We start from the raw sequence: 13,090 nt of genomic DNA, 5'->3' as shown, positions 1-13,090 counted from the left end.
TGTTTTTCAAGCCTTCCACATCAGCCACAGCAGACGACGAACGTCGACCTTCGACATCGAGGCAGGCAGACATAGAAGAAGATGACCTACATGCCCTGATGAAACAGACGATGAGATGACACCCCAGTGTCCCACCACCCCAACCCCCGGGCCGCGGTCAGATACCAATCCGCGAAGAATGCAGCAGTAGCTGGGACGCACCAACATATCTTTAAGGAAAAAAGCCAAAATAGACAAGCTAATTAACTAGATGCCGCCCCGCACATAAATGTCAGCCCAGATCAGAGGTGTTTGCCGATTGCGTCGCTTCTGATCTGGGCTGACATTTACGTGTTGGGTGGCACCTATTTAATTAGCTTGTTTATTTCAGCATTTTTCTTAAAGATGTGCTGGGTGCGTCCCGGCTACTGCTGCACCCCTGCATGCTTTGCGGATCAGTATCGGTCGGTGGCCCGGAGGATGGGGGCCACTGCACCACCCCACCCTCCGACGACTCAGCCTAACACACCATCATCAGTGTGCTCTGGGCTGACTTGTTGATTCTGGTAAGTGATACTACACTGTACATACATTATTTCTACTTTATATCGGCTGTGTATTTTTATGCATTATTTGGTATGATTTGGCAGCTTCATAGCTTAAAGGCTACTGGAGAGCGCTTGCGCCGTGTTTCTGCTGAGAGCGCTTGCGTGAGATTTTCGCTACGGAGAACAGTGCAGGCAATGATTGTAGAGAAGTATTTCTACTTTATATAGGCTGTGTATTTATCATATGATTCCTGCTTTTACTATATGTTACTGTTATTTTAGGTTTTATGTGTTATTTGGCATGATTTGGTAGGTTATTTTTGGGTCAGCGAACGCTCACAAATTGTTCCCATATAAATAAATGGTAATTGCTTCTTCGCTTTATGACATTCCGACTTACGAACCGTTTCATAGGAACGGTCTACCTTCGGATGGCGGGGCAAACCTGTATTCGTATAAAATTGCTCATTCGCCAAAATCAACAGGTTCCTTTTTACCCAAGATCCGATCCGCCATCATAGAAATCGGGACAGGACAGCCCGACGCATGCACACGTCCAGCCTCCGCAGCGACACCTACTGGAGCAAAAGGGCAGGACAGCTCTATTTTGAGGGGTCACATTCTGCTAATCAGCATCAGCATGTGCAGGGCATCTAACTGCCACCCATCAATAAGAGATAATTAAATCTCATTATAATGACATACTTCGAGACACCTATTAAACCCTTTGCTGCAGTCAAAGGACAGCGGTGACTATATCACGTCCATTTAGGAGAGCGCCAACCACATCATCAAGAATAATCAGCATCCTTTGGTGTTAGTGCTTCGTATCTTCTATCCAGCATTAGGGTAAAAATAAAAGTCAGTCTAATTGTGCTGCGTGGAAAGGGAAGGGGGACATTATTGTCAAGAGATGACGCCAAATGTCGTCGGGAAGTGGCTAGGAGAGGGAGAGAGCAAGAATCGGATGAGGCCAGGGCTGCATGACTCCAGGATCAAAGAGTCAGGACAAAAAAAGATAACAGCAGAAGAGATGAAGAGACAGGGGATGAAAGGGCTGCATGTCTCTGGAATATCAACAAGAGGCACAAGGGTGGCAGAGCAACACTCACAACACGCTGGAGGAACTCAGAAGGTCGGGCAGCATCCGTGGAAATGATCAGTTAGCGTTTCCGGCCGGAACCCTTCGTCAGGACTGAAGAGGGAGGAGGCAGAGGCCCTATAAAGGAGGTGGGGGGAGGGTGGGAAGGAGAAGGCTGGTAGGTTCCAGGTGAAAAACCAGTAAGGGGAAAGATAAAGGGGTGGGGGAGGGGAAGCAGGGAGGTGATAGGCAGGAAAGGTGAAGAAGGAATAGGGGAAAGCACAATGGGTAGTAGAAGGAGGCGGAACAAAGAGGGAGGTGATAGGCAGCTGGGGGAGGGGGCAGAGTGAAATACGGATGGGGGAAGGGAGGGGGAGGAAATTACCGGAAGTTGAAGAATACAATGTTCATGCCCAGGGGCTGGAGACTACCCAGACAGTATATGAGGTGTTGCTCCTCCAACTTGAGTTTAGCCTCAATATGGCAGTAGAGGAGGCCATGTATGGACATATCTGAATGGGAATGTGAAGCGGAGTTGAAGTGGGTGGCAACCGGGAGATCCTGTCTGTTGTGGCGGATGGTGCGGAGGTGCTCGACGAAGTGGTCCCCCAATCTGCGTTGGGTTTCACTGATATAGAGGAGGCCACACCGGGAGCACTGGATGCAATAGATGACCCCAACAGACTCACAAGTGAAGTGTTGCCTCACCTGGAAGGACTGTTTGGGGCCCTGAATGGTGGTAAGAGAGGAGGTGTAGGGACAGGTGTAGCACTTACACTTACAGGGATAAGTGCTGGGTGGGAGATCCGTGGGGAGGGACGTTTGGACCAGGGAGTCGTGGAGGGAACGACCCCTGCGGAAAGTGGAGAGGGAAAGATGTGCTTAGTTGTGGGGTCCTGTTGAAGGTGGTGGAAGTTGCGGAGGATAATGTGCTGGATCTGGAGGCTGGTGGGGTGGTAGGTGAGGACAAGGGGAACTCTGTCCCTGTTGTGGTGACAGGAGGATGGAGTGAGGGCCGAAGTGCGGGAAATGGAGTAGATGCGGGTGAGGGCATCGTTGATGACGGCAGAAAGGAAACCATGATCCTTAAAGAAAGAGGACATTTGAGATGTCCTGGATGGCAGATGAGCCAGAAATGATGCCATCAAAAGTGTCCTTCATTAAACGAGGAGGAGCTATAGTTGCTTTGCTACGCGTCGTTCTTCTTTAATAAACTGAGGTTTTCTAATTCAGTTTCCAAAGCAAAGCGATACCAATAGCATTCGGGAAAATTTAATGTTCATTCTGTTCACATCAGACTGCACTACCCTTCCCTCAAACGGTGCCCCAACAGGTCACCCCGTTGTCTAGTTTGATAATAAAGCTAGAACATAGAACAGTACAACATAGAAACAGACGTTTCGACCGATGACATCTGTGGCAACTATGATGTCAATGCACGCTAATTCCACCTGCTTGCATATTGTCTGTAGCTTTCCATTCCCTGCCTGATAATGTTCCTGTCTAAAAATCTCTTAAGTGTTGCTATTATATCTGTTTTCACCAATTTCCCTGGTAGTGCATCCGCAGGACCCTCAGGATCCCCAGGATCCCCAGTATCTGTATTAAAAAATTTACCCTGCTTAGCTCCTTTTAAAATGTTCCTTCCCACCTTAAAGCTGTGCCCTCTAGTATTTGACATTTACGCCCTGGGCAAAAGATTCTGAATATCTAAACCATCTGCGCTTCTCATAATTTTATATACTTCTTTCTGGTCACTCCTCATCCTCCGACGCTCCAGCGAAAACTATTAAAATTTTGTCCATTCTCTCTTTATCGTTATTCCAGGTAACATCTTGATGAACCACTCCTACACCCTTTCCAAAGCCTTCACATCCTTCCTGTAGTGCAGCACCCATAACAGTACATTACAAATGTGGTCCAACCAAAATATTATACACTCTAACACGACTTTCTGCCTTTTATACTCAGTACACTGAAGTGAAGTCAAGTAAGCCATATGCTTTCTTTATCACCCTATATATTTGTGTTGCTGATTGTGAAGGAATTTCAGCCGCACAATGATACAGTGGGCCATTGAATGCCTGCATATCAATTAGCCACTTGTTACAAAACCATTTCAACCTGGAAGGATTTCACTGTTACTATAGAGCTATTCTGAGACCAAGGGCAGTACGTTATGCATATCAATGCCCGGTACACTTTCAGATGTCATTGTGCCTTCTTTCTGCCACCATCCAATTTCAATTTGCATTTGATTCACCATAGACTGAGGATGACTTCCTTCTGTTCCTGTTTTGAGGGTTCAGAGGTGACTGATGAGCCTTATGTTGGATCTGCAGACTCTGCCACAGGGTATAAGAGGTGCTGGATGAGGTGGGTTGGTAGTCCATGAGAATAGGCCATTTTGATGCGGTGCTTCTCGGTACTCCAGATGCATGGACTTCAATGTCATTATGAGTGTTTCTCCTTCATTTTGAGAAGTTATGTGCCAGAGAGTCCCACAAGTTGGAGAAGATGTTACAATTTTGGAGGAAGGTTTTGAGAATATCATTGAACTTATTCCTCTCTCCAGCTTGTAATCTCTTGATATGACAGAGGATGGGATATGTGTTTATTTCAAGAGTCTGATTTTGGGTATGTGGTTAATATGACCTCCGTATTGAAGTCTATGTAATTAGGGAGTTAACACTGAGTTTGTTGGCCCAGGAGAAAATACTACTGTTAGTTGATTTAGCTGGTCAGTGGATCTGGAGGATTTTGTAGACATATGGTGGTATGATTCCAGTGCTTTGAGATGTTTAGTATAAGGTAGTACCGTTCCAAAGATTATTGCACAGCTGATGGAAGACAGCTGACTTTCAGTGAAAGACATTGTGCATGGGGTTGGAAGCCAACCTTGAGCAGTTCTGGATATAAAGACATGACTTCAGCTAACTCTGTAGCAGGAGTCATTACAATCTTTGATGCAATGAATAAGCACCATCAGAGGCATTGAAATAGTGATATTCGTAGATATTCTAATGGAGACTTGCAATAAGCTCTCAGAATCAGGTTTATTGTTACTGACCCACATTGCGAAATTTGTTGTTTTGTGGTAGCAATACAGTGCAAAATATAAAAATTAATATAAACCATAGCAAGTAATTAAATAGTGCAAAAGAGGAATGGTAACATAGTGTTCATGGGTTCATGAAACATTCAGAAATCTGATGGCAGAGTGAAAGAAGCTGATCCTAAAATGTTGAGAATGGGTCTTCAGGCTGATGTCCCTCTTCCTTCATGGTAGTAATGAGACAAGGGCATGTCCCAAATGGCCAAGCTCCTTAATAATAAATGCCACCGTTTTGAGGCACCACCTCTTGAAGATGTCCTCAGTGGTGGGGAAGGTTATGCCGTAATGGAACTGGTCGGGTCTACAGCCCTCTGCAGCCTCTTTCAATCCTGCACGTTGTGGCTCTTCGCTGCACATCTGTAGAAATTTGCACGAGTCTTTGGTCCACCACATGATTCGCCAGAGATGTTCTTCAATGGTTCTAACAATGTCCTGGCAATACCAACAATAAAGCTTATTGATAATTCTAGAGCCATGTGCATGACAGATTTGGCCTTGATGCCAAATTTACCTGACTGGATGATATTAGGTTTTAAATGACAATCCAGTAGTTTCATAAGTACTGTTGGTGATAATAACTTTTGATTTAAATCCACATTTGTTTCAGTTATTTGAACTCAAACTTGCTTAGAACTCAATCCTCTGTATCTACAGGCTGCCAGTCTAGAAACTGTACTCCTGTGCCTATTGCATTGTGAAAGCTTAAACAGTGGAACTATGATTTTGCTTCCAATGTTTAACCTCTTTTTAATTTCATTTATGCAAGTGAAATAATTTAGCTATTAAGATTATTAGTATGTCTTGAGGAATACTAATAAAAGTTATGAAATGAGTGCAGTATGATTGACAAAATTCCCTCAGAATGAAAAGACGTACATCAAAACTTTGTAAAATTGCATCAGATTAACTGAGAGATCAGTGAATCTTGGGAACATTGTGACAGATGGAATAAACATCAAACAACCTCAGCCAAACTACACCAGGCATTTGCAAAACATGACTGAAGGCAGATAATATGATGCCAGATCAATTACATATTGTAAAGTGTCTCCATTTTTCTCAGTATGTTGTTGACAGCTTATCATTTTCCATAGCATAAACTATGTGTACTTTACTTTCAAAATCTTTCCCACACTATTGTTACTGCATACCCCAGTTAAATCCAGCAATTATTTTGGGACAGAGTAAAGTCATGCTTCAGGAAATTCCGAGCCTCAGTTTCAATATCTGAGCTATGCAAAAACAATCCAGCTTTTAATATATGTGTTGATGGACCCCCCATTGCCTGAATTCTTTGCTGACAGTTATAGTTGTTATGGGAGCAAAGGATTTGCAATTGTTAAATCAAGTGACTAACATTACATACTGTGATTTGGCTGCAAGAATATGAAGTTATTTTATTCACAAATGTATAACAAGAATATATTTTGCAAATTCCCACACCACTGGTAGGGTCCGCTGTGGCTATTGCAATTCCTTGGATGGCAAATAATAGGCAGCATGACTGTATTATGGCAATGTAAATTGAATAAACATAAAATGCTCCGGGATTTTTCTTAAAGCATTTTTCTTGGGGTGGAAATTTCTGCTGTCCAGGAGACATTGTCTATGATGGGGTGATGAATTCAATTGTCCAAGGGACAAGTCATTTGCTAAGGAGATGAATGAGATAGTTGGAAAGTGAATGAAAAGCAATAAAACACGGTGAAACACTGAGAGACAGAAATTAGCATTTGCTAGAAATCAGAAGCAATTGAAAATGCTGGAAATACCATAAAGATCAAACAGCATCTGTGGCGAGAAGCAAGCTAGCAAAGGTGTGCCAGAGCTGTTTTGGAACAAGCCGGATTATCTGTATTTGTGGAATTCAGTATTGAAACCCAAGCACGGCAACATGATTGGACTGAGAGTGAGGTGCTGTTCCTTGCATTTAGATTAGGGTTCATTGGAACAGTATCAGAGGACAAAACAGGTCCGAGTGGGAGGCAGAATTAAAGTGTTAAGTGACTGGAAATATGGGATCAACATCTGTGCAATGAAGAACAGTGCTCGGTAAAGCATTTTTACCCGGACCAATATAGAGGAGACCACATTGAGAACACAGACTTTCCTACAATATCTTGTGTGGAATTACTTTTGCACCTGGGCAGGCTATTTGAGTTCCAGGATGATGAGATAAGGTAAAGTCAAGGGCAGGGATCTGGTGGACATTAAAGAGCAAGTCAGTGAGTCTCAAAGAATATATTTCCTTCGTGATGATGAAAGAGGAGGGAACGTGTGTTTCGTGGTGGAGTGTAGAGAAAATTAATGTGGATGACCAATTGAACATTAAAGTTGGCATCTTACTTTTCCGGCTGGGAGGAGAGGGAGTGAAATCAGAAATGCAGGAAATGCAGAAGATGCAGTGACAGCCCTGTCATCCATGGGAGAGGGAAGGTTTGACTGAGGAGAAAGGAATACATTTCAGAGGAATTAGATATTGGAGGTTTCATCATTTGAGCAAATTTGATGCAGTTGTAGGAATTGCGAGAATGGAATAGAGACAGAACGTAGAAATGTACCCAAATACCTATGGGAATCCAGGGGCTTTGAATGGATATTGGTTTACGAAATTATCTCCGGAATGGAGTTGACAAATAGGGTACAATGAGGAAAATAAGTGGTTAGCCACTTTGAAAGCAAGAATGGGAAATTTATTCTTTAAATGGAGTGAGGTAACTTAATGAGCAGTACAAAAAGTTCTAATACATGAAGCACAAAAAAGTGAACATGCAGGTGCCTCAAATAATAAAGAGGCAAAGGCAATGTTAGTTTTTATGTCAAAAGGTATCAAGTATAAAAGGAGAAAAATTTTGATGCAAATTCACAGGATATTGGTGAGACTGCACCAAGTGTAATGTGTGTTGTCTTGGTCTCCGTATTTCAAGAAGGTTGTGCTTGCTTTGGATTGTAGAGATAATTCAGTGAAATAATTCCTCTGACAAAAGTGTAGATACTTGAAGAGAGTGAGTAGATTTGGCATTTACACATTGGAATTTAGCAGAATGAGAGGTGATCTTATTGAAGGATTTAAGATTCAGAATGGCATTGAGAAGTTGAACACAGAGGCTGCTTCCTTAATTAGGGTGTATCTCTAACTAACCACATAGTTTCCAATTTCTTCAATTTAGAATCTCAACCTGTGGTCACCAAGGTCATATGGAAATAAGTAGGAATTTACTTACTTAATACAAAATAGAACAAAGCCATTCAGCCCATCATGTCAAAGCCAGCCCCATTAACCTATCAAGAAGCCCAGTTACAACATATAAAAGGCTATTTTTTGAGAGCGAGGAAACAATTCTGATTAAAGTTAGAGATGGAATCAGATGCGCGTCAGCTCTGGCAGGGTTTGCAGGCCATTACTTCGTATAAGATGAAACCTAATGTCATGAATGGCTGTGATGCTTAACTCCACGATGAGCTCAATGCGTTTATGCATGCTTCGAAAGGGGGAACAAAGACTACACCTCTGCAAAAACCTGCACCATCTGGTTATCCTGTGACCTCTGTCTTGGAACTGTCATCAGAACATCTTTCAAGAGGAAGAACTGTCACAGTGCCTCAGGCCCTGATGCTGTACCTGGTAGGACACTGAATATCTGTACCAACCAAATGGTGGGATTGTCCAAGGACATATTCAATCTCTCACATAGAAACATAGAAACATAGAAAATAGGTGCAGGAGTAGGCCATTCGGCCCTTCGAGCCTGCACCGCCATTTATTATGATCATGGCTGATCATCCAACTCAGAACCCAGCCTTCCCTCCATACCCCGTGACCCCTGTAGCCACAAGGGCCATATCTAACTTCCTTTTAAACATAGCCAATGAACTGGCCTCAACAGTTTGCTGTGGCAGAGAATTCCACAGATTCACCACTCTCTGTGTGAAGAAGTTTTTCCTAACCTCGGTCCTAAAAGGCTTCCCCTCTATCCTCAAACTGTGACCCCTCGTTCTAGACCTCCCCAACATCGGGAACAATCTTCCCGCATCTAGCCTGTCCAATCCCTTTAGGATCTTATACGTTTCAATCAGATCCCCCCTCAATCTTCTAAATTCCAACGAGTACAAGCCCAGTTCATCCAGTCTTTCTTCATATGAAAGACCTGCCATCCCAGGAATCAATCTGGTGAACCTTCTTTGTACTCCCTCTATGGCAAGGATGTCTTTCCTCAGATTAGGGGACCAAAACTGCACACAATACTCCAGGTGTGGTCTCACCAAGGCCTTGTACAACTGCAGTAGTACCTCCCTGCTCCTGTACTCGAATCCTCTCGCTATAAATGCCAGCATACCGTTCGCCTTTTTCACCGCCTGCTGTACCTGCATGCCCACTTTCAATGACTGGTGTATAATGACACCCAGGTCTCGTTGCACCTCCCCTTTTCCTAATCGGCCACCATTCAGATAATAATCTGTTTTCCTATTTTTGCCACCAAAGTGGATAACTTCACATTTATCCACATTAAATTGCATCTGCCATGAGTTTGCCCACTCACCCAACCTATCCAAGTCACCCTGCATCCTCTTAGCATCCTCCTCACTGCTAACACTGCCACCCAGCTTCGTGTCATCCGCAAACTTGGAGATGCTGCATTTAATTCCCTCATCCAAGTCATTAATATATATTGTAAACAACTGGGGTCCCAGCACTGAGCCTTGCGGTACCCCACTAGTCACCGCCTGCCATTCTGAAAAGGTCCCGTTTATTCCCACTCTTTGCTTCCTGTCTGCTAACCAATTCTCCACCCACACCAATACCTTACCCCCAATACCATGTGCTTTAAGTTTGCACACTAATCTCCTGTGTGGGACCTTGTCAAAAGCCTTTTGAAAATCCAAATATACCACATCCACTGGTTCTCCCCTATCCACTCTACTAGTTACATCCTCAAAAAATTCTATGAGATTCGTCAGACATGATTTTCCTTTCACAAATCCATGCTGACTTTGTCCGATCATTTCACCGCTTTCCAAATGTGCTGTTATCACATCCTTGATAACTGACTCCAGCAGTTTCCCCACCACCGACGTTAGGCTAACCGGCCTATAATTCCCCGGTTTCTCTCTCCCTCCTTTTTTAAAAAGTGGGGTTACATTAGCCACCCTCCAATCCTCAGGAACTAGTCCAGAATCTAACGAGTTTTGAAAAATTATCACTAATGCATCCACTATTTCTTGGGCCACTTCCTTAAGCACTCTGGGATGCAGACCATCTGGCCCTGGGGATTTATCTGCCTTCAATCCCTTCAATTTACCTAACACCACTTCCCTACTAACATGTATTTCGCTCAGTTCCTCCATCTCACTGGACCCTCTGTCCCTTACTATTTCTGGAAGATTATTTATGTCCTCCTTAGTGAAGACAGAACCAAAGTAATTATTCAATTGGTCTGCCATGTCCTTGCTCCCCATAATCAATTCACCTGTTTCTGTTTGCAGGGGACCTACATTTGTCTTTATCAGTCTTTTCCTTTTTACATATCTATAAAAGCTTTTACAGTCCGTTTTTATGTTCTCTGCCAGTTTTCTCTCATAATCTTTTTTCCCCTTCCTAATTAAGCCCTTTGTCCTCCTCTGCTGAACTCTGAATTTCTCCCAGTCCTCAGGTGAGCCACTTTCTCTGGCTAATTTGTATGCTACTTCTTTGGAATTGATACTATCCCTAATTTCTCTTGTCAGCCACGGGTGCACTACCTTCCTTGATTTATTCTTCACTGCTGCAATCCCATGTACTTTAAATGGGTGACAGTCATATCATTGCCTAAGAAAAGCATGGTGAGCTGCCTGTACACTATCGCCCAGTCGCACTCATATCTACTGTGAGTAAATCCTTTGGGAGGGTGGTCGTGGCCGGGACACTTGTCTAAGCAAGAACCGGGGTACACTGTAATTTGTCTATAGTCACAATAGGTCTACAGCAGATGTAGCCTCACTGGCTCTCCATATGGCATTGGATCACCTGGCTAATAGCAATATCTATATCAGACTGCATCCAACACAATCATACACTCAATGCTAATCAACAAGCTCCAAAATCTGGACCTCTGCACCTCTCTCTGCAATTGAATCCTTGACTTCCTCATTGGGAGACCACAATCAGAGCAGATTGAAAGTAACATCTCCTCACTAACATTCAATGCTGGAACACTTTAAGAATTATGTGCTTAGCCCACTGCTCTACTCTTCTATACCCAGGACTGTGTGGCTCGGCACAGTTCAAATGCCATCTATAAATTTGCCGATGACACAACTATTGTTGCAGACTTTCAGATGGTGATGAGGAGGCATACAGGAGTAAGATAGATCAGCTGATTGAGTGGTGTAACAGCAATAACCCAGCAACCTTGTACTCAATGCCAGTAAGACCGAGAGATCAGTTGTGGACTTCAGGAAGGGGCAGTCCTCATCATGGATCAGCAGTGGAAAGAGCAAGCAGTCTCAAATTCCTGAAGATACAACATCTCTGAAGATCTATCCTGGGCTCAACATATTGATGCAATTACAAAGAAGGAACGACAACAGCTATATTTTATTAGGAGTTGGATTGGACTTGTTATGTCACCAAATATTCTCACAAAATTCTCAGATGTTTTCTTTGGAGAGCATTCTAATTGGTTGCATTACCATCTTGTACAGAGCAGCCCTGGCACAGGATCAGAAAAAGCTGCAGGAAGTTGTAAACTCAGCCAGCTCCATCATGGACCCTAGCGTTCCTTGTATTGAGCATATCCCTGGAATGAAAGGGTTAACATATGGAAAGATTTGATGGCTCTGGGCCTACACTAGCTGGAACTTAGAAGAACAGAGATCTTATTGGGGGTACAAATCACAATGGAAGATAGAAAAGGCATGTAAAAAGGGTAATGTTAAGACAGTCATGGGGGATTTCAATATGCAGGTAGATTGGGAAAATTTGGTTGGTGCTGGATCCCAAGAGAAGGAATTTGTAGAATGCCAACGAGATGGCTTTCTGGATTGTTTGTTGTGTAATGAATCAGATTTGTTAAGGGAGCTCAAGGTAAAGGAAACCTTAGGAGGCAATGATCATAATATTTTCAGAATTCACCCTGTAGCTTGAGAGAGAAGTCAAAATCAGAAGTATCAGTGATACAGTGCTGTTACAGGAACTAGAGAGACATGAGAAAGGAGCTGGCTAAACTTGAATGGAAGGAGACCCAAGCAGGGACAGCAATGGCTGGAGTTTCTGGGAACAACTCAGAAGGTGCATGATAGATAGAGTTGTTGAACCACAGAAAAGTACAACACAGAAACAGGCCCTTTGGCCCATCAAGTACATGCTAAACCATTTAAACAGGCTAGTTCCATCAACCTGCACCTGGACCATAGCCAACCATATGCCTATTATCCATCTACCTATCTAAACTTCTCTTAAACATTGAAATGGAGCTTGCATGCACAACTTGAACTGGCAGTTCATTCCATACTCTCACAACCCTCTGAGTGGAAAATGTTTCCCCTTATGTTCCCCATAAATTCTCATCTTTCACCCTTAACTCATGACTTCTAGTTGTAACCGCACCCAATCTCAATGGAAAAAGCCTGCTTGCATTTACCCTGTCTATGCCCCTCATAATTTTGTATAACTCTATCAAATCTCCCCTCAATCTAAGCTATTCAATTTTTCCTTATAGCTGAGGTCCTCTAGTTCTGGCAACATCCTTGCAAGTTTTCTCTGTGCTCTTTAAACCTATTTACTTCCTTCCTGTAGGTAGGTGACCAAAACTGCACACAATACCTCAAATTGGGCCTAAACAATGTCTTACACAACTTCAACATAACATCCCATCTCCTGTACTCAATACTTTGTTTTATGAAGGCAAAGGTGCCAAAAGCTTTCTTTACAACCCAGTCTACCTGTGCCTCCACTCTTAATGAATTATGGACCTGTATTCCCAGATTCCTTTGTTCTACCGCACTCCTCAGTGCCCCACCGTTCACTGCATAAGTCTACCCTGGTTGTAATCCCAAAGTGCCACACCTTGCACTGTCTGCATTAAATTCCGTCTGCCATTTTTTCAGCTCATTTGTCCAGATGGTCCAGATCCCACTGCAAACCCTGATGGTCTTCTTCGCTATCTACTATACCCCAATCTTGGTGTCATCCCCAAATTTGCTGATCTATTTAACCATATGATCATCCATATCGTTGATATAGGTGATAAACAACAACAGACCCAGCACACATCCTTGCAGCACTCCACTAGTAACAGGCCTAAAGTCTGAGAGGCAACCATCTACTGCCACAAAGCCAACGTCCAATCCAATTTCCACCTCTTTTCTAAAGGGAACAGTGTGAAGCGA

This window comes from Mobula hypostoma, chromosome 12 (assembly GCF_963921235.1).
Source record: "Mobula hypostoma chromosome 12, sMobHyp1.1, whole genome shotgun sequence".
Classification (NCBI taxonomy): domain Eukaryota; kingdom Metazoa; phylum Chordata; class Chondrichthyes; order Myliobatiformes; family Myliobatidae; genus Mobula; species Mobula hypostoma.
This window is presented reverse-complemented; position numbering follows the sequence as displayed.